Raw genomic sequence first — 25,664 nt, forward strand, 5'->3', positions numbered from 1 at the left:
ATGGCAACGCCACGATCACGCGGTGATCATGCGGCCGACATGCGAGTTTACGCGCTCTAGAGTTGGGGGCCTCGGCCACCGCCCAAACCTCGACGTATCGCCACCAAACCACGTATTTTTGATTAAATAGGTACTTATGTAACTAGAAATGATTTTTGGAAAAAATAAATAGCAAACTATGAGGCAGCTGCAGTTCAAATTTGACACGCTTCCAGCTGAATTAGTGGAAATTTGTCTTTTTCACGAAAGGTGGATCAAAACTTTTTACACCCAACCATTTCATCAATTGTGCATTAAATATGTCCTAGTATATTAGAAAAATGATTTGGTCCAATTTTCCAACAATTATTTGGGAGGTCCTTCACAAACAACACTCCTTTTGATCACCCGAAAAATGGAAAATGGTTTTTTCGTCCAAAGAAAATGAAAACTTCCTTAGGGAACATTGTTTGCCATTCCAATATGCACCCTTGTGCACAATATGAGATCATTTGAACAAACTATGCCATGAATGTGGCCATAAGATTGATCATTTGGCTTGAAAGCCATTGATCTCCACACGTGATAGCTCATTTCTGAGAATACTTTTTTTAAAATAATTGCCGTATTACAAGTTTGTTATTTTTCCTGGGAACTTGGCCACATATAATGACACAATGCGAAGGTTTCCCAATTTTTTGATTTTTTTTGAATTGTTTATGCCCGTTTCAAAATGCGGTCAAAACGGCGGGAATGACCGTTCCTAGCTAGTGGTTGAATCTTGGAATTTTTTGGTGTTTCTCTAATTAAATAGATACTTATGTACCTAGAAATGATTTTTGGAAAAAATAAAGAGCAAACTACAAGGCAGCTACAATTCAAATTTGACCCGCTTCCAACTGAATCGGCGGAAATTTGTCTTTTTCACGAGAGGTGGAGCAAAACTTTTTACACCCAACCATTTGGTCAATTGTGCATTAAATATGTCCTAGTATTTTAGAAAAATTATTTGGTACAATTTTGCAACAATTATTTGGTAGGTCCTTCACAAAAAAACCTCCTTTTGGGCACTCGAAAAATGGAAAATGGTTTTTTCGTCCAAAGAAAATGAAAACTTCCTTAGGCAACATTGTTTGCCATTCCAATATGCACCCTTGTGCACAATATGGGATCATTTGAACAAACTATGCCATGAATGTGGCCATAAGATTGATCATTTGACTTGAAAGCCATTGATCTCCACACGTGATAGCTCGTTTCTGAGAACACTTTTTTAAAATAATTGCCGTATTACAAGTTTTTTATTTTTCCTGGGAACTTGGTCACATGTAATGACACAATGCGAAGGTTTCCCAATTTTTTAGTTTTTTTTGAATTTTTATGGCCGTTTCAAAATGCGGTCAAAACGACGGGAATGACCGTTCCTAGCAAGTGGTTGAATCTTGGATTTTTTTGGTGTTTCTCTTATTAAATAGATACTTATGTACCTAGAAATGATTTTTGGAAAAAAATAAAGAGCAAACTACGAGGCAGCTACAGTTCAAATTTGACCTGCTTCCAACTGAATCGGCGGAAATTTGTATTTTTCATGAGAGGTGGATCAAAACTTTTCACACCCAACCATTTGGTCAATTGTGCATTAAATATGTCCTAGTATTTTAGAAAAATGATTTGGTCCAATTTTGCAACAATTATTTGGTAGGTCCTTCACAAAAAAACCTCCTTTTGGGCACTCGAAAAATGGAAAATGGTTTTTTCGTCCAAAGAAAATGAAAACTTCCTGAGGCAATATTGTTTGCCATTCCAATATGCACCCTTGTGCACAATATGAGATCATTTGAACAAAATATGCCATGAATGTGGCCATAAGATTGATCATTTGGCTTGAAAGCCATTGATCTCCACACGTGATAGCTCTTTTTTAGAACACTTTTTTTAAAGTAATTGCCGTATTACAAGTTTATTATTTTTCCTGGGAACTTGGCCACATATAATGACACAATGCGAAGGATTCACAATTTTTTGATTTGTTTTTGAATTTTTTATGCCCGTTTCAAAATGCGTTCAAAACGGCGGGAATGACCTTTCCTAGCTAGTGGTTGAATCTTGGAATTTTGTTGGTGTTCCTCTGATTAAATAGATACTTATGTACCCAGAAATGATTTTTAGAAAAAATAAAGAGCAAACTATGAGGTAGCTATAGTTAAAATTTGACCCGCTTCCTACTGAATCGGCGGGAATTTGTCTTTTTCACGAGAGGTGGATCAAAACTTTTTACACCCAACCATTTGGTCAATTGTTCATCAAATATGTCCTAGTATTTTAGAAAATTGATTTAGTAAAATTTTGCAACAAATATTTGGTAGGTCCTTCACAAAAAAGCCTCTTTTCGGGCACTCGAAAAATGAAAAATGAATTTTCCGTGCAAAGAAAATAAAAACTTCCTTAGGTAACATTGTTTGCCATTTCAAGATGCACCATTGTGCATAATATGAGATCATTTCTTTGAATTTTTCATGTGAAAAAGTAGAAGAAAAACAAAAGAATGCCGAGGTAGATGCTTTTTTGAAACATAATTTGTCTTTTTGATGAGAGGTGGATCGAAAGAATTTTACATCTAAAGATTTGGTCAACTGTACATAAAATGCAGTCTTATAGTTTTGTAAAATGGAGTGGTGCTGTAAATTTTTTTGGCACTCCGAAAATAGAAAATGACCCCCCCCTAAAAACTCATTTCTCATAACAATTTTTAAAAGATATTTGTCTTATTCCAATTACAAGTTTGTTAGTTTTCCTAAAAACTATGTCACATTTGGTGACACAATGAGAATGTTTCTTTTTGAATTTCTCATATCATAAAATTGTTTATATGATTCAACACCTTTTTTGATAAAATATGGTTTAACACCTTATTTTTAGTCAATTACGACCAATTTAGAAGGTCATAACGTGTACTCGGTTCTAATTGGTCCATGGACATGTCACGCGGATTGTGCACAAACACCGTCGGATGCTCTCGGATCGGACGACAGCCCTTTCTCCCTCACCCCTCCCCCTATTTGTCTCAAAAAGAGAAAAAGAAAAAAGAAAACTCCCTCACCCTCTCACCCCACGAACCCTAGAACTCCAGATCCACCTCACGCGCTCCCTCTCCCACATCGCCGCCGCCACCCCGCCGATTCAGATCCGACACCGCTGCCTGCGCCCGCGCACCACCACCCGCTCCTCCTTGCCTCCCAGAGGACGTCCACCGCTCTTCCTCCGCCCGTCTCGGAGGCCTCGGTCGGCACCCTCCGCCGCATGGCCGCCGCGCTCGTCCCGCCCTCGGCGCCGCACCTCCACCGCCATCTCTGCTGGCTCCTCGCCGACGCCTCCGCCCCTTCCTCGTCCAGCGCGCCGCTCGGGAACAAGCACTGGAAGGACCTGGTGGTCACCGTCCGGGACGGCGTGCTCATCCCACGGCCCGAGACGGAGGCCGTCGTGGAGATGGTCGCCACCACCGACTGCGAGCGGGGGTCCTGGTCTTCTCCCTCGTCATCCTCGGTGGTGGCATCGTGGCTTGGCGCCATCGTCGTGCCCTGCGTCGACGTCTCGATCAGCTTCACGGATCACCGTCTTCACGGTACGCAAGCACACATGTCTGAAATCCATAGTCAACAGTTTGGTGTACGCACTGACTACTGAGTCATGAGCCATGCGTGTGGTTGTGCTTGTGCAGAGGTTGGTCGAAGAGGGATGGAGTTCATGACGTTCCTGCTGTCCCTGTCCGTGTTCCTCTTCGGCACCTCCCGGTTCATCTATGCCCTGCTCGGCCTCGACCCCTTCATCTTCGACCTCATCCTGGTGAGATTTCCATCCAACCCTCCCCGTCCCCATGGTGCTCTTTCTAGTTAGTACTCGTCCGAGAGAGTTGCAATACCAACCGTTAGAATCCTCTTTCTATTATTCAGTACGTCTCCCGCTGTCGACTTGTTGCGCATAAACATCACTGTTGATTTTCTTGATATTCCGGTATAGGATCATCATATATTGAAATCTGGGACTTGTTTGAGAGTTCAGACCCCCTATTTTGGGGCACCAACAAGGAAATTTAAGGCCTGTTTGTAGTGATTCACAAGGATTTGCAGCAATTCTTATTTTTGTGTAGTTAATACGGAGGTTGCAACAACTCTTGTACAGCACTAGAGTTTTGTTTCCCTGTACTTTTGTAACATATTTAGTCCTGACTGAACTTTTGTCATGATCAGGTTGAAAATATTGGAGCTAAATTGGTCAGGTTGAAAATACTGGAGCTAAAGAGGTTGATTATTGGGTAGTTAGTCCAGTTTTATTTAGATTAAATATGTGTGATTCAGCTGTGAGATGCACAAGTTTGTATTGTGATTTCTGGAACCCTGCTGTTTAGATGCGGTTTTGTTGTGTTTTTGAACGGTTGGTACCCCAGATTCGTGTTTCGTTTGCTGAAAACTATAGTTGTGTTTACTGTAGAGTGTAGACTCGTGGCAGGTACTCTGACAAAATATTTGAAGGGTTAAATAATGCTGAAATGCCCTGCTGCTGTGTAGCTCTACTGATGATGCAGATTGACAGATATTTTATGCTTGTGTTTGATTTGATGCCATGTCTACTTGCTTGCTTAATCATGAAGTAAATTGCTCGGTGCAGTTATTTTCTCTTAAGATTTTTGCAGTGTATGTCATCTAAATAAAACTGCAGGCAGTGATCTTCTTGTATGAGTATATATGTCTGCATTGCATGCTGGTTTTGTAAAAATATGATGATTACTTCTGTAGGACCTTGAAGTATGTCTAGAGGGGGGGGGGGTGATTAGACTACTTGACCAATTAAAAACTTAACCTTTTCCCAATTTTAGAGTTTGACAGATTTTAGCAATCTTTGGACAAGTCAAGCAATCAACACACAAATTAAGCAAGCATGCAAAGAGTATATGGGCAGCGGAAATTAAAGCATGCAACTTGCAAGAAAGGAAAGGGAAGGGTTTGGAGGATTCAAACGCAGTTGGAGACATGGATGTTTTTGGCGTGGTTCCGATAGGTGGTGCTATTGTACATCCACGTTGATGGAGACTTCAACCCATGAAGGGTAACGGTTGCGCGAGTCCACGGAGGGCTCCACCCAAGAAGGGTCCACGAAGAAGCAACCTTGTCTATCCCACCATGGCCGTCGCCCACGAAGGACTTGCCTCACTAGCGGTAGATCTTCACGAAGTAGGCGATCTCCTTGCCCTTACAAACTCCTTGGTTCAACTCCACAATCTTGTCGGAGGCTCCCAAGTGACACCTAGCCAATCTAGGAGACACCACTCTCCAAGAAGTAAAAAATGGTGCATTGATGATGAACTCCTTGCTCTTGTGCTTCAAATGATAGTCTCCCCAACACTCAACTCTCTCTCATAGGATTTGGATCCGGTGGAAAGAGGATTTGAGTGGAAAGCAACTTGGGAAAGGCTATAGATCAAGATTCATGTGGTAGGAATGGAATATCTTGGTCTCAACACATGAGTAGGTAGTTCTCTCTCAGAACTGGTAAGTTGGAAGTGTAGGTTTGTTCTGATGGCTCTCTCCACGAATGAAGAGGAGGTGGAGGGGTATATATAGCCTCCACACAAAATCTAAGCATTGCACACAATTTACCAATCTCGGTGGGACCGAATCAACAAACTCGGTCAGACCGATTTAGTAAACCTAGTGACCGTTAGGATTTTCGGTGGGACCGACATGCAACTCGGTAGGACCGATATGGTTAGGGTTAGGGCATAACGTAATCTCGGTGAGACCGATTCCACAAACTCGGTGAAACCGATTTTGGTAATTAGCTAACCAGAGAGTTGGTCAGGTAAACTCGGTGGGACCGATTTGCTCTTTTCGGTGAGACCGAAATGTTACAAAAGGGAAACATAGAGTTTACATTGCAATCTCGGTGGGACTGATCGCTCACTTCGGTTAGACCGAAACGTTACGAAGGGAAACAGAGAGATTACAATTCCATCTCGGTGAGACCGAGATCCCTATCGGTGAGACCGATTTGCCTAGGGTTTGTGGTAGTGGCTATGACATTTGAACTCGGTGGCGCTGGATAGAAAGAATCGGTATGACCGATTTTGACTTTAGGTTTAGGTCATATGTGGATGTGAGAAAGTAGTTGAGGGTTTTGGAGCATATCACTAAGCACATCAAGCAAGAGGCTCATTAAGCAACACCTCATCCCTCCTTGATAGTATTGGCTTTTCCTATAGACTCAATGTGATCTTGGATCACTTAAAATGTAAAATGAAGAGTCTTGAGCTTTTGAGCTTGAGCCAATCCTTTGTCCTTGATATTTTTGAGGGATCGACTTTCATCATCCATGCCATGCCATTCATTGAGCTTTCCTGAAATATATGTCTTCGAATAGCATTAGCTCAATGAGCTAAATGTTGTTATGAATTACCAAAACCACCTAGGGATAGTTGCACTTTCAATCTCCCCCTTTTTGGTAATTGATGACAACATATAGATCAAAGCTTCGACAAATGATAATAAGATTGAAAAACATCGTCGCTTTGAGAAGTATGTGATAAGAAAGAGCTCCCCCTAAATTTGTGCATAGTTTAAGATTTGCTTTGGACTGCAAATGCACAAGGAATTAGGCTCATGGGTTACTCTTCCATGTCACATACATCTTGATGGAGTGCTGAAAATAATAAAGGTTGAATATATGCATTCATCACCAAGCAAAGTGAATGATCATATAAGGATAGGTAAGATAATATCATATAATCAAGCATAAGTGTAGCTTATGATCAAACACATGATCATCAATGTCTCGCAGGTAATGCATTGTATCTCAAGCAATCAAAAGTAAACGAAGTTCAACCAAGAAGACAAGAGAGAACAAAAAACAGCAAATCTCTCTCTCTCTCGAAGCCTATGATCTATACATTTTTCTCCCCCTTTGGCAACAAGTTACCAAAAAGTTCATAGAAAATGCATAGGACTATATCGTCTCTCAGGCTTGGTCTTCTGTTGGTGGTGTCCGGATAACTCCAAGAATGAAGGCTTCAGTTGATGTAGAGGGAGCTGGAGGAGTTGGTGCTGGAGCTGGTTGCCCTGGAGCTGTAGGAGCTGTAGCTGGTGCAGATGATGTGGCTCTGGTGTCTGTCACAGGTACTGCAGTTGACCTCTGAGCTCTAGGCACTTTGGCAAATGCATCTGTAGTTGTCCTGCCCTTCTTCTCCTGCATGTCATCCTGCAGGATCTCCACAACTGACTGAATCTCAGTTACTTTGACATCAAGATCATAGAATTTTTGTTCCATGATTCTTTCCAGGCTCTCCTGGTTTTGAGTCAGGATGGCCAACCCCTTCTCAATCCTCAGTGATGATGCTATCAAGTAACCAAGCTGCTCCTGTTTGTTCTTCAAGAAATACTCAGATGCCTTTGCTTGAGTTGGCATCTTGGCAGCCTTCTCTTTCCTTGCTTTCTCCTTCTTCTCTTGAGCTTGCACTGATGATGATTCATTCTCATTCATGACAACTTGATTGTCCTCAAAGTCTGGATAGAGAGCAAAATGTTCCTTATCCAACAGATACTTTCCCGTGCCCATCTTTGAGTTAATCAACTCCTGAATCTGTGGAGCATATCCACAACTCCTCTTCTGGTCTGCTGCAGTCCTCTTGATTGTTTCAACCATAAGGCTCATGACCTTGAACTTCTGGGGCACATCAAATATATGTATCAATTTAATTGCATGCCCTCTAATCATGTTGTGGTCACCTGATTTGGGCAAAAGAGTGTGCCTTAAGATCTGGTTGATTGTAGGCAGCCCCGACAGAAGAAAATGAACTGATCCAAACTTGAAGGTCTCAAGGGCTTCATCTGGGATCTCCTTGTACATATGTGACATTGAGTTATGATCCATTTTCTTCTTGGCATAGATGTCCAAGTCATCTTCACTCTCCTTGGGGGCATGAATCAGATTGGCCCGTTCTTCTATGGTTGACCGGTACCTCGTTCCTTCTGACATCCAAACTATCCTGCCATCTGGATAGAAATGTGCTGTGGAGTAGAATTGCATAATGAGTTCATCATTCCAGTTGGTGAGCTTCTGCCCAACAAAATCTACAACTCCACAAGCAATGAAACTGTCTTGCACTCCAGGATAGTGTTCTTCATTTTCCTTCATGTAGGTCCAGTCGACCCATCTCATATCACACACTATGGGCTTCTTATCCAATAAGATGGTCTCATAGAAGTCCTGCTGCTCCTTGGTGTGGAACCTGTAATCTACAGCAGTTCTTCTCCTGGTGGCATATGGATCAGACAATCTCCATAGCCTCAACCCTGCATCCTTCCTAAGCTTCATATTTTCAGCCACTAGATGAGCATCGTTGTGGTCTGGAATCTTGGGTTTGAGCTTTCTTAGGATCTTCCCTTCTTCATCTTCCTCAGCAGCAATATCAGGCATTGGAGCCTTGTTCATCTCAGCTGCTGGTATACTCATGGTATTCCTCTTTGGTGCAATATTGGGCTTGGGGGCAGCTTTGGGTGCTTCTTTGGGCTTTCATGTTGCAGCCCCTGACTTTATAGCATCACCCATAAGCTTCTGTGCCTTGGGTGCTGGTGCAGCAACCTCTTCTTCCTCTTCCATCATGGAAGGTTGACCAACAACTCTGGCCATGGTCTTCTTGACCCTTTCCTTCCTTTTCTTTCCTTCTGCAACTGGCTCTTCAGGCATTTCAGGTACTTCAGTTGATGCTCTGGCTTTGGACATTGGTTGTCTACCTGCTGGCCTTTTGATCTTCATACCTGGCTTTATGTTCTTTGTTGAGCCATACTCCTTTTTGAGCACTACCTTCTTGGAAGTAGCCTCATCTTCTGCTGCCACATAGTCCTCATCCTCTGAGTCTGAGGTTCTCTTCCTTCTTGCTCTTGTGGCTGCTTTGGGCAAATTGCTAGGAGTACTTTTGCTCCCTTCATCTGAAGTACTTGAGGGACTAGTGCCCTCACTCATGTGAATCTGCTCTTCTTCCCTGTTCAGACTGTCAGTTTGGTCTGACATGCTGCAAAACACTGACTGCTGACCCTGTGAATAGTTATAGATGAGATAGAGTGGATGAGCATCACAAAATGTAGAGATTTTTGCAAAAGAATGATTCAAAAAACTTAGTTTTAGTTTCCACAGAAAGCATTTCGGATCTACCGATTTTCAAACTCGTTGATACCGAAGCAGTTTTGGAACCTAAACTAGTGAACTCGGTCAGACCGAGTCACAGTTCGGTGGCACCGAGACTGCTAGGGTTTCATAAAGCTCTAAAATTGGTCACACCGATTTGTATTTCTTGGTCAGACCGAGACTTACTTGTGCAATGGTGTTAGCCAAATCGGTGGGACCGAGTTTTTCAACTCGGTGGGTCCGAGATGGTTTCGGCGGAAACCTAACCCTAAATTTTTGAATCGCATCTATTCTAAGGATCACATTGACTGGATAGGAGTGTTTCAATCGTGGCAAGATACATGATGAACACAATGTGCTAGGAATCAGACGAAGATAGCACTGTGATCGAGTCCATACCCTAGTTCGGCGGTGAACTCGCTACGGTGGCAACGGCGGGGGTGAAATCCGTTGACGGCGGCGGAGACCAGCGACAGGAGGCGGCTGGCGATGAGGAGACGATCCGGAGACCCTGGAGGCAGAGTGAGCAATGCGTGGGCGAAGGGGTTTGGAGGAATTTCCAAATTTTTGCCCGTGACTATATATAGCCCGACCCTGTCGGTGTGACCGAGTGGAACAACTCAGTGACACCGAGATGCATAACTATATACAGTTACTGCCACTCGGTGGGACCGAAAAGTTCAAATCGGTTGCACCGAGATTGAAAACCTAGATCGACTTAGTGATCTCGGTGGGACCGAAATGGAGGAATCAGTCAGACCGAGAATGACAAAGAAGTTTTGGAAGTTTAAGCCTCTGACGAATCGGGGACTCCGAGTGCTCCTCACACAGAGTGGTTCGAATCTAACTTGATCAATTTTTTTGATGTAGCATGAATAGAGTTTGAGACGAGAAAAGCATAGATAGCTAGAGAAGGTTCTTAGGCATTCTTGTCCATCCACTTGGCCAAAGAAAAAGAAACAAATCAATCAAAACAACAAGTGGATGTCCTTGAATGAGTTAAATATGCAACCAACATGCTCACACAATAAAATGACAAATGAAATATGTGGCAAAGCATGCACAACCAAATCTAGCATCTATCAAACAATTGGTGATGACTAGGTCATCTATATATGAGTATATTGACTTAGGAGTCAAATGAGAACATTTGAGCATAGGTCATACTCATCGTTTAAGCTCAAGTGGGGTTACCACTTTTACATAATGCATTGATGTGTTCATACCATTAGAGTTGCTTTGACTCAATTCTTAGAGTTAAGCTCCCCCTAGATGTGAGATCCCCTTTTAGAGGAATGAACTAACCTCGGCTTTTGTTGATGATGACTTCATGTAGGTGTTGAAGATGTGAATGCTCAAAGTTGATGTAGATCATTTGGAGCAATCTTTTGGAGTGAGTTGCACTTTCAACATACCTACATGGGTTAGTCCCACAAGGAACAAAACAAGAATATCCATAGGCATAGAGTGATGCACACACAAGATGATGTCCATGAAATCATTAGGTTACCTTGTCCCTTGCCTTACCAACACGAGGGTTTGTGACTCCTTGAACTAGTGCAAGATGTGGAAGTTGATTGCACTTGTTCTTGCCGTAATGATATGAGTGAAGAATGTTGGCGGAGTCACCCTCAAGAACTCTCTAGTTCTTCTTCTTCGGGATCCACATCATCTTGATGGGAATCCTTGGAGTTGTAGTTGTACTTGATTAAGTAGAACTTGACGTAGTCTTGGGAACCCACTTGACCAAGGCCTTAGGTGCTTCTTCAAATGCATCAATCTCCTCTGGAAGCTTGTCCTTGCCTTTGTTCTTGTGGTCTTGTGGTGGAAGATCATCTTGCGTTTGTGTTCCCTTGAAGGAAGTAGGATCATACTTCTCTTGTTGAGGAACAAACTTCATCTTGGGGTATTGATCTTCTTCCCACTCAACTCCATTGGCATTGAACTTTCGTTCAAAACCAACACCTTGATTCTTCCGGTGCCTTCCTTGCTTGCGTACAATTTCCTCGAATTGCTTACTCCCGGCAAGACTCTTGTATACACCTTTCTCTATAATTCCCTTCAATAAGCTATTTTCTTGCTCAAGTGTAACTTGGCTAAGAGAATCATTAGTGGAATCAAGAGAACTACTAGAAGCAACAATATTGGATTTGCCATTGTTATTGCTACTACTAGAGGAAGAATCTTTCTTGTTCTTGTTACTAGACTTGACTTGAGGCATGTAAGTGGATAAGAGTAAACGCTTGGCAATATAAGAAGAAATTTTCTTGCGAAGATCATCATTGATTGCCTTTAAGAACTCATGCTCTTGCTCAAGATTGAGCTTTTTAAAGCATAACTTCTCATGAGCCCTTAAAAGTTCTCGATGATTCTCGAAGATAGTTTCATGAGCTAACTTAAGAGTGTTTAGTTCTTTAGTTAGAATCTCAATCTTCTCCTTATCATTGTCATTCATTTTATCTTGTTTAGCATGATTAATTGACGTTCCATCATAGTATTCATCACTAGAGTTGTCAACAAGTAAATCATCATCACCTAGCAAGTCATCTTCATCACTATTGAAATCAACATACTCGGGATGTGTTACCTTTGGACCTTTGGCCATGAAGCATCTTCCAATTCCTTCATTTGGTGAGTCAAATATGTCATAGGAGTTGGTTGACACAAGTGCTAGACCGGCAACACCTTCATCTTGAGTATATTCAGAGTCGGAGTGATAGCTTCTCTCGGAGTGATGGTCGGAGTCAGAGCCGGATACCCATTCACCAACATGAGCTTGATGTCTTCGTTTTGTGTAGCTCCTTGATGACTTGTCCTTCCTTTCCGAATCCTTGTTTCTCTGTGAGGGTCTTCGTTCATAACGATCATCTCTACTCCTTCTCTCTCTTGGTGGTGATTCTTTTCTTCTACTTCTTCTTTTAGGAGAATCTTCTCTTCTTTTGTGGGGTGCCATACACTCATTGGAATAGTGTCCGGGTCTTCCACAATTGTAGCAATTGCGCTCTCGACTAGAAGATCTTTTGTCATTGTATGACCTTGACTTGGAGCTTCTTTCTTTGCTTCTACTCTTGTAGAATTTGTTGAAGTTCTTCACCATTAAGCTTAATTCTTCATTGAAGGTTTGTTTCTCACTTGATGATGTGGGGGCTTCACATGAGGCTTTGTAAGCACCACTTGACTTGTTGTGAAGTTCTTCCTTATCCTTGAGTGACATCTCATGAGCAAAGATTCTACCAATGACTTCCGTTGGCTTGAGATATTTGTAGTTTGGCATCATTTGGATCAATGTGCACACAGTATCATACCTTCCATCCAATGATCTTAGGATCTTCTTGAAGGAAATATGCCCTAGAGGCAATAATAAAGTTATTATTTATTTCCTTATATCATGATAAATGTTTATTATTCATGCTAGAATTGTATTAACCGGAAACATAATACATGTGTGAATACATAGACAAACATAGTGTCACTAGTATGCCTCTACTTGACTAGCTCGTTTATCAAAGATGGTTATGTTTCCTAGCCATGGACAAAAGAGTTGTCATTTGATTAACGGGATCACATCATTAGGAGAATGATGTGATTGACATGACCCATTCTGTTAGCCTAGCACTTGATCGTTTAGTATATTGCTATTGCTTTCTTCATGACTTATACATGTTCCTGTAACTATGAGATTATGCAACTCCCGTTTACCGGAGGAACACTTTGGGTGCTACCAAACGTCACAACATAATTGGGTGATTATAAAGGAGTACTACAGGTGTCTCCAAAGGTACATGTTGGGTTGGCGTATTTCGAGATTAGGTTTTGTCACTCTGATTGTCGGAGAGGTATCTCTAGGCCCTCTCGGTAATGCACATCACTATAAGCCTTGCAAGCAATGTAGCTAATGAGTTAGTTACGGAATGATGTATTACGTAACAAGTAAAGAGACTTGCCGGTAACGAGATTTGACTAGGTATTGGATACCGGCGATCGAATCTCGGGCAAGTAACATACCGATGACAAAGGGAACAATGTATGTTGTTATGCGGTTTGACCGATAAAGATCTTCATAGAATATGTAGGAGCCTATATGGGCATCCAGGTTCCACTGTTGATTATTGATCGGGAATACTTCTAGGTCATGTCTACATAGTTCTTGAACCCGTAGGGTCCGCACGCTTAACGCTATGTTGACAGTTATATTATGAGTTTATGAGTTTTGATGTACCGAAGTTTGTTTGGAGTCCCGGATGTGATCACAGACATGACAAAGAGTCTCAAAATGGTCGAGACATAAAGATCGATATATTGGACGACTATATTCGGACACCGGAAGTGTTCCGGGTGATTTCGGAGAAAATCAGAGTGCTGGAGGGTTACCGGAACCCCCCGGGAGAAGTAATGGGCCTCATGGGCCTTAGTGGAGAGAGAGAGGGGTGGCCAGGGTGGGCCGCGCGCCCCCTCCCCCTCTGGTCCGAATTGGACTAGGAGGGGGGGGGGGCGGCGCCCCCCTTTCCTTCTCCCTCTCCCCCTTCCTTTCCTCCTCCTAGTAGGAGTAGGAAATGGGGAGTCCTACTCCTACTAGGAGGAGGACTCCTCCTCCTGGCGCGCCCTCTAGGACCAAACGACCTTCCCCCTTGCTCCTTTATATACGGGGGCGGGGGGGGGCACCCTAGGTCACACAAGTTGATCTACGGATCGTTCCTTAGCCGTGTGCGGTGCCCCCCTCCACCATATTCCACCTTGGTCATATCGTCGCGGAGTTTAGGCGAAGCCCTGCGCCGGTAGAACATCATCATCGTCACCACGCCGTCGTGCCGATGGAACTCATCCCCGGCGCTTTGCTGGATCGGAGCCCAGGGATCGTCATCGAGCTGAACATGTGCTGAACTCGGAGGTGTCGTACGTTCGGTACTTGGATCGGTCGGATCGTGAAGACATACGACTACATCAACCGTGTTGTCATAATGCTTCCGCTTACGGTCTACGAGGGTACGTGGACAACACTCTCCCCACTCGTTGCTATGTCATCACCATGATCTTGCGTGTGCGTAGGAAATTTTTTGAAATTACTACGTTCCCCAACAGTGGTATCAGAGCCTGGTTTTATGCGTAGATGTCATATGCACGAGTAGAACACAAGTGAGTTGTGGGCGATACAAGTCATACTGCTTACCAGCATGTCATACTTTGGTTCGGCGGTATTGTGAGATGAAGCGGCCCGGACCGACATTACGCGCATGCTTAGGCGAGACTGGTTTCACCGTTACGAGCACTCGTGCTTAAAGGTGGCTGGCGGGTGTCTGTCTCTCTCACTTTAGCTGAATCGAGTGTGGCTACGCCCGGTCCTTGCGAAGGTTAAAACAGCACTAACTTGACGAACTATCATTGTGGTTTTGATGCGTAGGTAAGAACGGTTCTTGCTAAGCCCATAGCAGCCACGTAAAATTTGCAACAACAAAGTAGAGGACGTCTAACTTGTTTTTGCAGGGCATGTTGTGATGTGATATGGTCAAGACGTGATGCTATATTTTATTGTATGAGATGATCATGTTTTGTAACCGAAGTTATCGGCAACTGGCAGGAGCCATATGGTTGTCGCTTTATTGTATGAAATGCAAACGCCCTGTAATTGCTTTACTTTATCACTAAGCGGTAGCGATAGTCGTAGAAGCAATAGATGGCGTAACGACATTGATGCTATGATGGAGATCAAGGTGTCGCGCCGGTGACGATGGTGATCACGACGGTGCTTCGAAGATGGAGATCTCAAGCACAAGATGATGATGGCCATATCATATCACTTATATTGATTGCATGTGATGTTTATCCTTTATGCATCTTATATTGCTTTGATTGATGGTAGCATTTTAATATGATCTCTCTCTAATTATCAAGAAGTGTTCTCCCTGAGTATGCACCGTTGCGAAAGTTCTTCGTGCTGAGACACCACATGATGATCGGGTGTGATAGGCTCTACGTTCAAATACAACGGGTGCAAAACAGCTGCACACACGGAATACTTAGGTTAAACTTGACGAGCCTAGCATATACAGATATGGCCTCGGAACACGGAGACCGAAAGGTCGAGCATGAATCATATAGTAGATATGATCAACATATTGATGTTCACCATTGAAACTACTCCATCTCACGTGACGATCGGACATGGTGTAGTTGATATGGATCACGTAATCACTTAGAGGATTAGAGGGATGTCTATCTAAGTGGGAGTTCTTAAGTAATATGATTAATTGAACTTAAATTTATCATGAACTTAGTCCTGGTAGTATTTTGCAAATTATGTTGTAGATCAATAGCTTGCGTTGTTGTTTTCATATGTTTATTTTGATATGTTCCTAGAGAAAATTGTGTTGAAAAATGTTAGTAGCAATGATGCGGATTGGATCCGTGATCTGAGGTTTATCCTCATTGCTGCACAGAAGAATTATTTCCTTAATGCACCGCTAGGTGACAGACCTATTGCAGGAGCAGATGCAGACGTTATGAACATTTGGCTAGCTCAATATGATGACTACTTGATAGTTTAGTGCACCATGCTTAACGGCTTAGAATCGGGACTTCAAAGACGTTTTGAACGTCATGGACCATATGAGATGTTTCAGGAATTGAAGTTAATATTTCAAGGAAATACCCAAGTTGAGAGATATGAAGTCTCCAACAAGATTTATAGCTAAAAGATGGAGGAGAATCACTCAACTAGTGAGCATGTGCTCAGATTGTCTGGGTACTTCAATAGCTTGAATCAAGTGGGAGTTATTCTTTCAGATAAGATAGTGATTGACAGAATTCTCTAGTCACCATCACTAAGTTACTAGAACTTCGTGATGAACTATAGTATGCAAGGGATGACGAAAATGATTCCCAAGCTCTTCGTGATGCTGAAATCAACGAAGGTAGAAATCAAGAAAGAGCATCAAGTGTTGATGGTTAACAAGATCACTAGTTTCAAGAAAAGGGCAAAGGTAAAGAAAGGGAACTTCAAGTAGAATGAAAAGCAAGTTGTCACTCCCGCGAAGAAGCCCAAAGCTGGACCAAAGCCTGAAACTGAGTGCTTCTACTTCAAAGGAAATGGTCACTGGAAGCAGAAATGCCCTGAATATTTGGTAGATAAGAAGGGTGGCAAAGTGAACAAGGGTATATTTGATATACAGGTTATTGATGTGTGCCTTACTAGTGTTTATAGTAGCCCTTGAGTATTTGATACTTATTCAATTGCTAAGATTAGTAACTCGAAACAGGAGTTACAGAATAAACAGAGACTAGTTGAAGGGGAAGTGACGATGAGTGTTGGAAGTAGTTCCAAGATTGATATGATCATCATCGCACACTCCCTATACTTTCGAGATTAGTGTTAAACCTAAATAAATGTTATTTGGCGTTTGCGTTGAGCATGAATATGATTTGATCATGTTTATTGCGATACGGTTTTTCATTTAAAGTTAGAGAATAAATTGTTATTCTGTTTACATGAATCAGACCTTCGATGGTCATATACCCAATGAACATAGTTTGTTGGATCTCGATCGTAGTGATACACATATTCATAATATTGATGCCAAAAGATGAAAATTTAATAATGATAGCGCAACTTATTTGTGGGACTGCCGTTTGGGTCATATCGGTGTAAAGCGCATGAAGAAACTCCATAAAGATGGATTTTTGGAATCACTTGGTTATGAATCATTTGATGCTTGCGAACCGTGACTTTTGGGCAAGATGACTAAAACTACGTTCTCCGGAACAATGGAACAAGCTACTGACTTATTGGAAATAATACATACCGATGTATGCGATCCAATGAGTGTTGATGCTCGTGGCAAGTATCGTTATTTTCTAACCTTCACAAGATGATTTGAGCAGATATGGGTATATCTACTTGATGAATCATAAGTCTGAAATAATTGAAAGGTTCAAAGAATTTCAGAGTGAAGTGGAAAAATCATCGTAACAAGAAAATAAAGTTTCTGCGATCTGATCGCGGAGACGAATATTTGAGTTACGAGTTTGGTCTTCAATTAAAACAATGTGGAATAGTTTCACAGCTCACGCCACCTGGAACACCACAACGTTATGGTGTGTCTGAACGTCGTAACCGCACTTTATTGGATATGGTGCGATCTATGATGTGTCTTACTGATTTACCACTATTGCTTTGGGGTTATGCATTAGAGACAGCTGCATTCACGTTAAAAGGGCACCATCTAAATCCGTTGAGACGACACCATATGTACTGTGGTTTAGCAAGAAACCCAAGTTGTCGTTTCTTAAAGTTTGGGGCTGCGATGCTTATGTGAAAAAGTTTCATCCTGATAAGCTCAAACCCAAATAGGAGAAGTGCGTCTTCATAGAATACCCAAAGAAAACTGTTGGGTACACCTTCTATCACAGATCCGAAGGCAAGATATTCGTTGCTAAAAAATGGATCCTTTCTAGAGAAGGAGTTTCTCTCGAAAGAAGTGAGTGGGAGGAAAGTAGAGCTTCATAAGGTAATTTGTACCTTCTCCCGAATTGGAAAGTAGTTCATCATAGAAATCAGTTCTAGTGATTCCTACACCAATTAGTGAGGAAGCTAATGATGATGATCATAAAGCTTCAGATCAAGTTACTACCGAACTTTGTAGATCTTCCAGATTAAGATCCGTACCAGAGTGGTATGGTAATCCTATTCTGGAAGTCTTGTTACTAGACCATGATGAACCTATGAACTATGAGGAAGCGATGATGATCCCAGATTCCACGAAATGGCTTGAGGCCATGAAATCTGAGATGGGATCCATGTATGAGAACAAAGTGTGGACTTTGGTGGAGTTGCCCGATGATCGGCAAGCCATATTGTATAAATGGATCTTCAAGAGGAAGACAGATGATGATAGTAGTGTTACTATCTACAAAGCTCGACTTGTCGCAAAAGGGTTTTCGACAAGTTCAAGGTGTTGACTATAATGAGATTTTCTCAACTGTAGCGATGCTTAAGTCTGTCCGAATCATGTTAGCAATTGCCACATTTTATGAAATCTAGCAAATGGATGTCAAAACTGCATTCCTTAATGGTTTTCTTAATGAAGAGTTGTATATGATGCAACCAGAAGGTTTTGTCAATCCTAAAGGTACTAACAAAATGTGCAAGCTCCAGCGATCCATCTATGGACTGGTACAAGCATCTCAGAGTTGGAATATACGCTTTGATAAGTTGATCAAAGCATATAGTATTATACAGACTTGTGGTGAAGCCTGTACTTACAAGAAAGTGAGTGGGAGCTCTGTAGCATTTCTGATACTATATGTAGATGACATATTGTTGATTAGAAATGATATAGAATTTCTGGATAGCATAAAGGGATACTTGAATAAAAGTTTTTCAATGGAAGACCTCGGTGAAGCTGCTTACACATTGAGCATCAAGATCTATATAGATAGATCAAGACGCTTGATAAGATTTTTTCAATGAGTACATACCTTGATAAATTTTTGAAATAGTTCAAAATAGAACAGTCAAAGAAGGAGTTCTTGCCTGTGATGCAAAGGTGTGAAGTTGAGTAAGACTCAAGGCCCGACCATGGCAGAAAATAGAAAGAGAATGAAAAGTCATTCCCTATGCCTCAGTCATAGGTTCTATAAAGTATGCTATGCTGTGAACTAGACCTATTGTATACCTTGCTCTGAGTTTGACAAAGGAATACAATTTTGATCTAAGAGTAGATCACTGGACAGCGATCAAGAATATCCTTAGTGAGGACTAAGGAGATGTTTCTCGATTATGGAGGTGATAAAAGAGCCCGTCGTAAAAAGTTACAACGATGCAAGCTTTTACACCAATCCAGATGACTCTAAGTCTCAATTTGGATACATATTGAAAGTGGGAGCAATTAGCTAGAGTGGCTCCGTGCAGAGCATTGTGGACATAGAATATTTGCAAAATACATACGGCTCTGAATATGACAGACCCGTTGACTAAACTTCTCTCACAAGCAAAACATGATCATACCTTAGTACTCTTGGGTGTTAATCACATAGCGATGTGAACAAACCCTTTGGGTGTTGATCACATGATGATGTGAACTATGGGTATTAATCACATACAAATGTGAATATTGGTGTTAAATCACATGGCGATGTGAACTAGATTGTTGACTCTAGTGCAAGTGGGAGACTGAAGGAAATATGCCCTAAAGGCAATAATAAAGTTATTATTTATTTCCTTATATCATTATAAATGTTTATTATTCATGCTAGAATTGTATTAACCGGAAACATAATATATGTGTGAATACATAGACAAACATAGTGTCACTAGTATGCCTCTACTTGACTAGCTCGTTTATCAAAGATGGTTATGTTTCCTAGCCATGGACAAAAGAGTTGTCATTTGATTAATGGGATCACATCATTAGGAGAATGATGTGATTGACATGACCCATTCCGTTAGCCTAGCACTTGATCGTTTACTATATTGCTATTGCTTTCTTCATGACTTATACATGTTCCTGTAACTATGAGATTATGCAACTCCCGTTTACTGGAGGAACACTTTGGGTGCTACCAAACATCACAACGTAACTGGGTGATTATAAAGGAGTACTACAGGTGTCTCCAAAGGTACATGTTGGGTTGGCGTATTTCGAGATTAGGTTTTGTCACTTTGATTGTTGGAGAGGTATCTCTGGGCCCTCTCGGTAATGCACATCACTATAAGCCTTGCAAGCAATGTAGCTAATGAGTTAGTTACGGAATGATGCATTATGTAACGAGTAAAGAGACTTGCCGGTAACGAGATTGAACTAGGTATTGGATACCGACGATCAAATCTCGGGCAAGTAACATACCAATGACAAAGGGAACAACGTATGTTGTTATGCGGTTTGACCGATAAAGATCTTCGTAGAATATGTAGGAGCCAATATGGGCATCCAGGTTCCTCTATTGGTTATTGATTGAGAATAGTTCTAGGTCATGTCTACATAGTTCTCGAACCCGTAGGGTCCGCACGCTTAACGTTACGATGACAGTTATATTATGAGTTTATGAGTTTTGATGTACCGAAGTTTGTTCGGAGTCCCGGATGTGATCACGGACATGACAAGGAGTCTCAAAATGGTCGAGACATAAAGATCGATATCTTGGACGACTATATTCGGACACCGGAAGTGTTCCGGGTGATTTCGGAGAAAACCGGGGTGCCGGAGGGTTACCGGAACCCCCCGGGAGAAGTAATGGGCCTCATGGGCCTTAGTGGAGAGAGAGAGGGGCGGCTAGGGTGGGCCGCGCGCCCCCTCCCCCTCTGGTCCGAATTGGACTAGGAGGGGGGCGGCACCCCCCTTTCCTTCTCCCTCTCCCCCTTCCTTTCCCCCTCCTAGTAGGAGTAGGAAAGGGGGAGTCCTACTCCTACTAGGAGGAGGACTCCTCCTCCTGGCGCGCCCTCTTGGGCCGGCTGGCCTCCCCACCTTGCTCCTTTATATACGGGGGCGGGGGCACCCTAGGACACACAAGTTGATCTACGGATCGTTCCTTAGCCGTGTGCGGTGCCCACCTCCACCATATTCCACCTCGATCATATCGTCGCGGAGTTTAGGCGAAGCCCTGTGCCGGTAGAACATCATCATCGTCACCATGCCATCGTGCTGACGGAACTCATCCTCGACGCTTTGCTGGATCGGAGCCCGGGGACCGTCATCGAGCTGAACGTGTGCTGAACTCGGAGGTACCGTACGTTCGGTACTTGGATCGGTCGGATCGTGAAGACGTACGACTACATCAACCGCGTTGTCATAACGCTTCCGCTTACGGTCTACGAGGGTACGTGGACAACACTCTCCCCTCTCGTTGCTATGTCATCACCATGATCTTGCGTGTGCATAGGAATTTTTTTGAAATTACTACGTTCCTCAACACTTCTTGATGATGAATCTGTCGGTCATCTCTTCACTCCCTAAGCCGGCAATTTCATTTGTGATAAGAGCAAGCCTAGAGTACATTTTAGCGACACCTTCACCATCCTTCATTTTGAACTTGTCAAGCTGACTTTGGAGCACATCCAACTTGGATTCCTTGACGGATCGGTACCTTCATGCATATCAATCAAAGTGTCCCAAATTTCCTTTGCATTCTCAAGACGGCTGATTTTGTTGAATTCTTCGGGGCACAATCCGTTGAAGATGATATCACAAGCTTGAGCGTTGTATTGCAGCATCTTCAATTCTTCCGCATTAGCTTCACGGTTCGGCTCTCTCCCATCAAAGAATTCACCTTGCAAGCCAATACGAATAATAGCCCAAACGGCGGGGTTATGTCCGAGAATATGCATTTTCATCTTATGTTTCCAACTAGCAAAATTAGTTGCATCAAAGTAAGGACCTCTACGGTGATAATTTCCCTCACTAGACGCCATACTCTCCTAGGTTGTGAAACCAAGGCTATGACCACCAAAAGCTATGAGAATCAAAGCAAATGGAGACCAAGGCTCTGATACCACTTGTAGGACCTTGAAGTATGTCTAGAGGGGGGGGGGGGGTGATTAGACTACTTGACCAATTAAAAACTTAATCTTTTCCCAGTTTTAGAGTTTGACAGATTTTAGCAATCTTTGGACAAGTCAAGCAATCAACACACAAATCAAGCAAGCATGCAAAGAGTATATAGGCAGCGGAAATTAAAGCATGCAACTTGCAAAAAAGTAAAGGGAAGGGTTTGAAGGATTCAAACACAGCTGGAGACACATATGTTTTTGGCGTGGTTCCGATAGGTGGTGCTATCGTAGATCCACGTTGATGGAGACTTAAACCCATGAAGCGTAACGGCTGCGCGAGTCCACGGAGGGCTACACCCAAGAAGGGTCCACGAAGGGCTCCACCCAAGAAGGGTCCACGAAGAAGCAACCTTGTCTATCTCACCATGGCCGTCGCCCACGAAGGACTTGCCTCACTAGCGGAGTAGGCGATCTCCTTGCCCTTACAAACTCCTTGGTTCAACTCCACAATCTTGTCGGAGGCTCCCAAGTGACACCTAGCCAATCTAGGAGACACCACTCTCCAAGAAGTAACAAATGGTGCGTTGATGATGAACTCCTTGCTCTTGTGCTTCAAATGATAGTCTCCCCAACACTCAACTCTCTCTCATAGGATTTGGATCTGGTGGAAAGAGGATTTTAGAGGAAAGCAACTTGGGAAAGGCTAGAGATCAAGATTCATGTGGTAGGAATGTAATATCTTGGTCTCAACACATGAGTAGGTAGTTCTCTCTCAGAACTGGTAAGTTGGAAATGTAGGTTTGTTCTGATGGCTCTCTCCACGAATGAAGAGGAGGTGGAGGGGTATATATAGCCTCCACAGAAAATCTAACCGTTACACACAATTTACCAATCTCGGTGGGACCGAATCAACAAACTCGGTCAGACCGATTTAGTAAACCTAGTGACCGTTAGGATTTTCGGTGGGACCGACATGCAACTCGGTAGGACCGATATGTTTAGGGCATAACGTAATCTCAGTGAGACCGATTACACAAACTCGTGAAACCGATTTTGGTAATTAGCTAACCAGAGAGTTGGTCAGGTAAACTTGGTGGGACCGATTTGCTCTTTTCGGTGAGACCGAAATGTTACAAAAGGGAAACAGAGAGTTTACATTGCAATCTCGGTGGGACCGATCGCTCACTTCGGTTAGACCGAAACATTACGAAGGGAAACAGAGAGATTACAATCCCATCTCGGTGAGACCGAGATCCCTATCGGTGAGACCGATTTGCCTAGGGTTTGTGGCAGTGGCTATGACATCTGAACCCGGTGGCGCTGGATAGAAAGAATCGGTATGACCGATTTTGACTTTAGGTTTAGGTCATATGTGGATGTGAGAAAGTAGTTGAGGGTTTTGGAGCATATCACTAAGCACATGAAGCAAGAGGCTCATTAAGCAACACGTCATCCCTCCTTGATAGTATTGGCTTTTCCTATAGACTCAATGTGATCTTGGATCACTTAAAATCTAAAATGAAGAGTCTTGAGCTTTTGAGCTTGAGCCAATCCTTTGTCCTTGATATTTTTGAGGGATCGACTTTCATCATCCATGCCATGCCATTCATTGAGCTTTCCTGAAATATATGTCTTGGAATAACATTAGCTCAATGAGCTATATGTTGTTATGAATTACCAAAACCACCTAGGGATAGTTGCACTTTCAACTTCCTAGGTACTGCATATTTTGTTTAGCTTGAGGTTTTGTATGCACTAGTATTACTCTGTTTACCTTGAGGTTTGAAGCTCTAGTATGCTTAGAGTGACCGGTTTCATTAGTCTCTTAATCGACAACTGAACTGTACTATTTTACTGTATTTCCATCATACTCCTTTCATTTATTTAGTGACTGCAGACTGGGAAAATGCCATGTGTACCTTAATCCTTATGGTTCTCATTTGTTCCCGGTTTGGTGAGCTTGCCCTGAGGTCTGTGGCTGCGTGCAGGGACCAGGCCCATGGTGGTGAGGGACTACTATGACGTGCTCGGCGTGAAGAAGGACGCCGGCCAGGGTGAGATCAAGAAGGCGTATTACACGGTATGGCTCGCTACAATTGGGTCTGGCACTTATATTGTAATCTTTGGCTTGTCTAAGACTGAACTTGAAGGCTGCTTGTGGGTAGTAATTTTGCTGGGTAGATGCTCGAGGCCAAAAACACACACATTATGTACTAAATGTGGTCGCGTAAGCTCGTGCTTAAAAAGCAAATCTTTTTGCTGCAAACATTTTACAATGGTACGAGCAGAAATCTCTGGTGGAGCAAGCCTTTTTGCTACAAACATTTTACATTCCAATGCTTGGTGGTAGCCACTATCCAAAAATAAACGAATTGTTCAGACTTCAGGCTTATTAGGGGGTGTGTTCTTCTGATTTGCGATTCTGATAGGACTTTTGCTCATACCATTGGTCGATTCTGTCCAACTGAATTGATGATACAGTGCATTAAACACTTAGGAAAAGTACTTGGCTGTGTGCAAAATTTGCTTTTACAAGAATTAATTTTTTCTGTCTCTAATTGATGCCGACGACAACAATTATGTTCTATCTCTGATTTGCTGATGACATCTCCATTCATTTCATCCAGTGAGAAAACATGGCACCATCCATGAGTCTTGCAGCGAAAGGTCCGCTCCCCTTTGGAGCGCTCCCCTCGAGCGGCGTGGCGCAGAGGCCGGTGTCGGTGACTGCCTCACTGGAGCACAAGAGCGATTATAAGAGGAAGCTCCTGAAGTGGTTGCCTCCCTAGCCTTACTGCTGCTGCTGGTTGCTTCCCCGTCCCCTTCCCCTACAGTGCTATATTGCATCATTGATCTGCACTGTTTGATGTGTCTCATTCCTAGTATTGTTATGTTCAACCACATTGCCAGTGTTCAGAAATAACACCTACTCTATGCAAATGCATGCAACATAATCTGAAATTCATTCAGTTTGACTGTGTGTAAACACTATAGTGTACAACTATCAACTTGTTTCACTATTCAGTTTGTCACCCATTCAGCTTTCTTACTGGGGCATCTTTCTTGTGAGAGTTTACTTGATAGTACAATATGATAGAAGAAATTACCATGTCTCCGAAATGAATCATTTATCGCTCTTTATACACTTACAACTCGGTTTCTTTCATTTAAGTTCTGCTGCCTTTCTTTAGGTTGAGCTACTGCCCTGTTAATTATTGTAACAAACTTTATCATTTGCCAGTTTGCTCTGTGTTGAGAACTGACCAATAAGTTTTGTTTGCCAATTATCTTTCTGTGTGCATGCTGTTTATCCCCATTTTACTAATTTCTGAATCAAACATTATTATTTCTGCCCTCAACAAGTCGCGGCGCCATGTTCTCTTTTTGTTCAGTTAGCTTTGTCAAATATAATCAACCTGCCTATGTTCCATTTTGCTATTTGTACTTAGGTAGAAAAAGTTAATTCTGTACATGTACATGTAATGCCGAAGCTATATTGGTTGCTTGTTTCTTAATTTTTTGTTCTGTAATGATGATCTGAAATGCCACGTAGGTCACTATTGGTGCTGCTGCTGCTGTGGTTGTTGGAGATGTTGCTGTTGCATCTGGCGGAGCTGCCATTGGGGCCCCAAAAGGTAACCTTCATCAGCCACAACCCCACAACAATGGCTCAAGGTTTTGTGCCCCATCACCCCTCTTTCTAAATTACTGAAATGAACCAAGATCTCATATATTTAGGAACAGAGGTAGTAGTAAGGTCAAAATAGAACAAAAATGGATGTTTCTAATTTGGTTATGCTAGAATAATGCATCAACTCGTGGTATTCTTGGATGTTACTCTAAGGTGTCAAAATGATAGTAAAACCTAGGCTCTTGCATGGTTCTTGAATTAATTTTTCTATTTTATTGCTAACAAATATTGCCTATGTTGAGACTCTAAACATGTGGATGTTCCTCTCATTTACAGGAATTCTACCCGAAGAAATTCGGAGAAAGCTTGAAGCCCCAGTTAGCGACTTGCTTTGACTTGTAA

The 25,664-nt window shown here is 42.5% G+C and overlaps 1 pseudogene; it reads left to right on the forward strand.

Annotated features, from left to right (window-relative positions):
- LOC123139138 (uncharacterized) lies at positions 1-25,664 on the forward strand (annotated as a pseudogene).

Source organism: Triticum aestivum, chromosome 6B, assembly GCF_018294505.1.
Source record: "Triticum aestivum cultivar Chinese Spring chromosome 6B, IWGSC CS RefSeq v2.1, whole genome shotgun sequence".
Taxonomy (NCBI): domain Eukaryota; kingdom Viridiplantae; phylum Streptophyta; class Magnoliopsida; order Poales; family Poaceae; genus Triticum; species Triticum aestivum.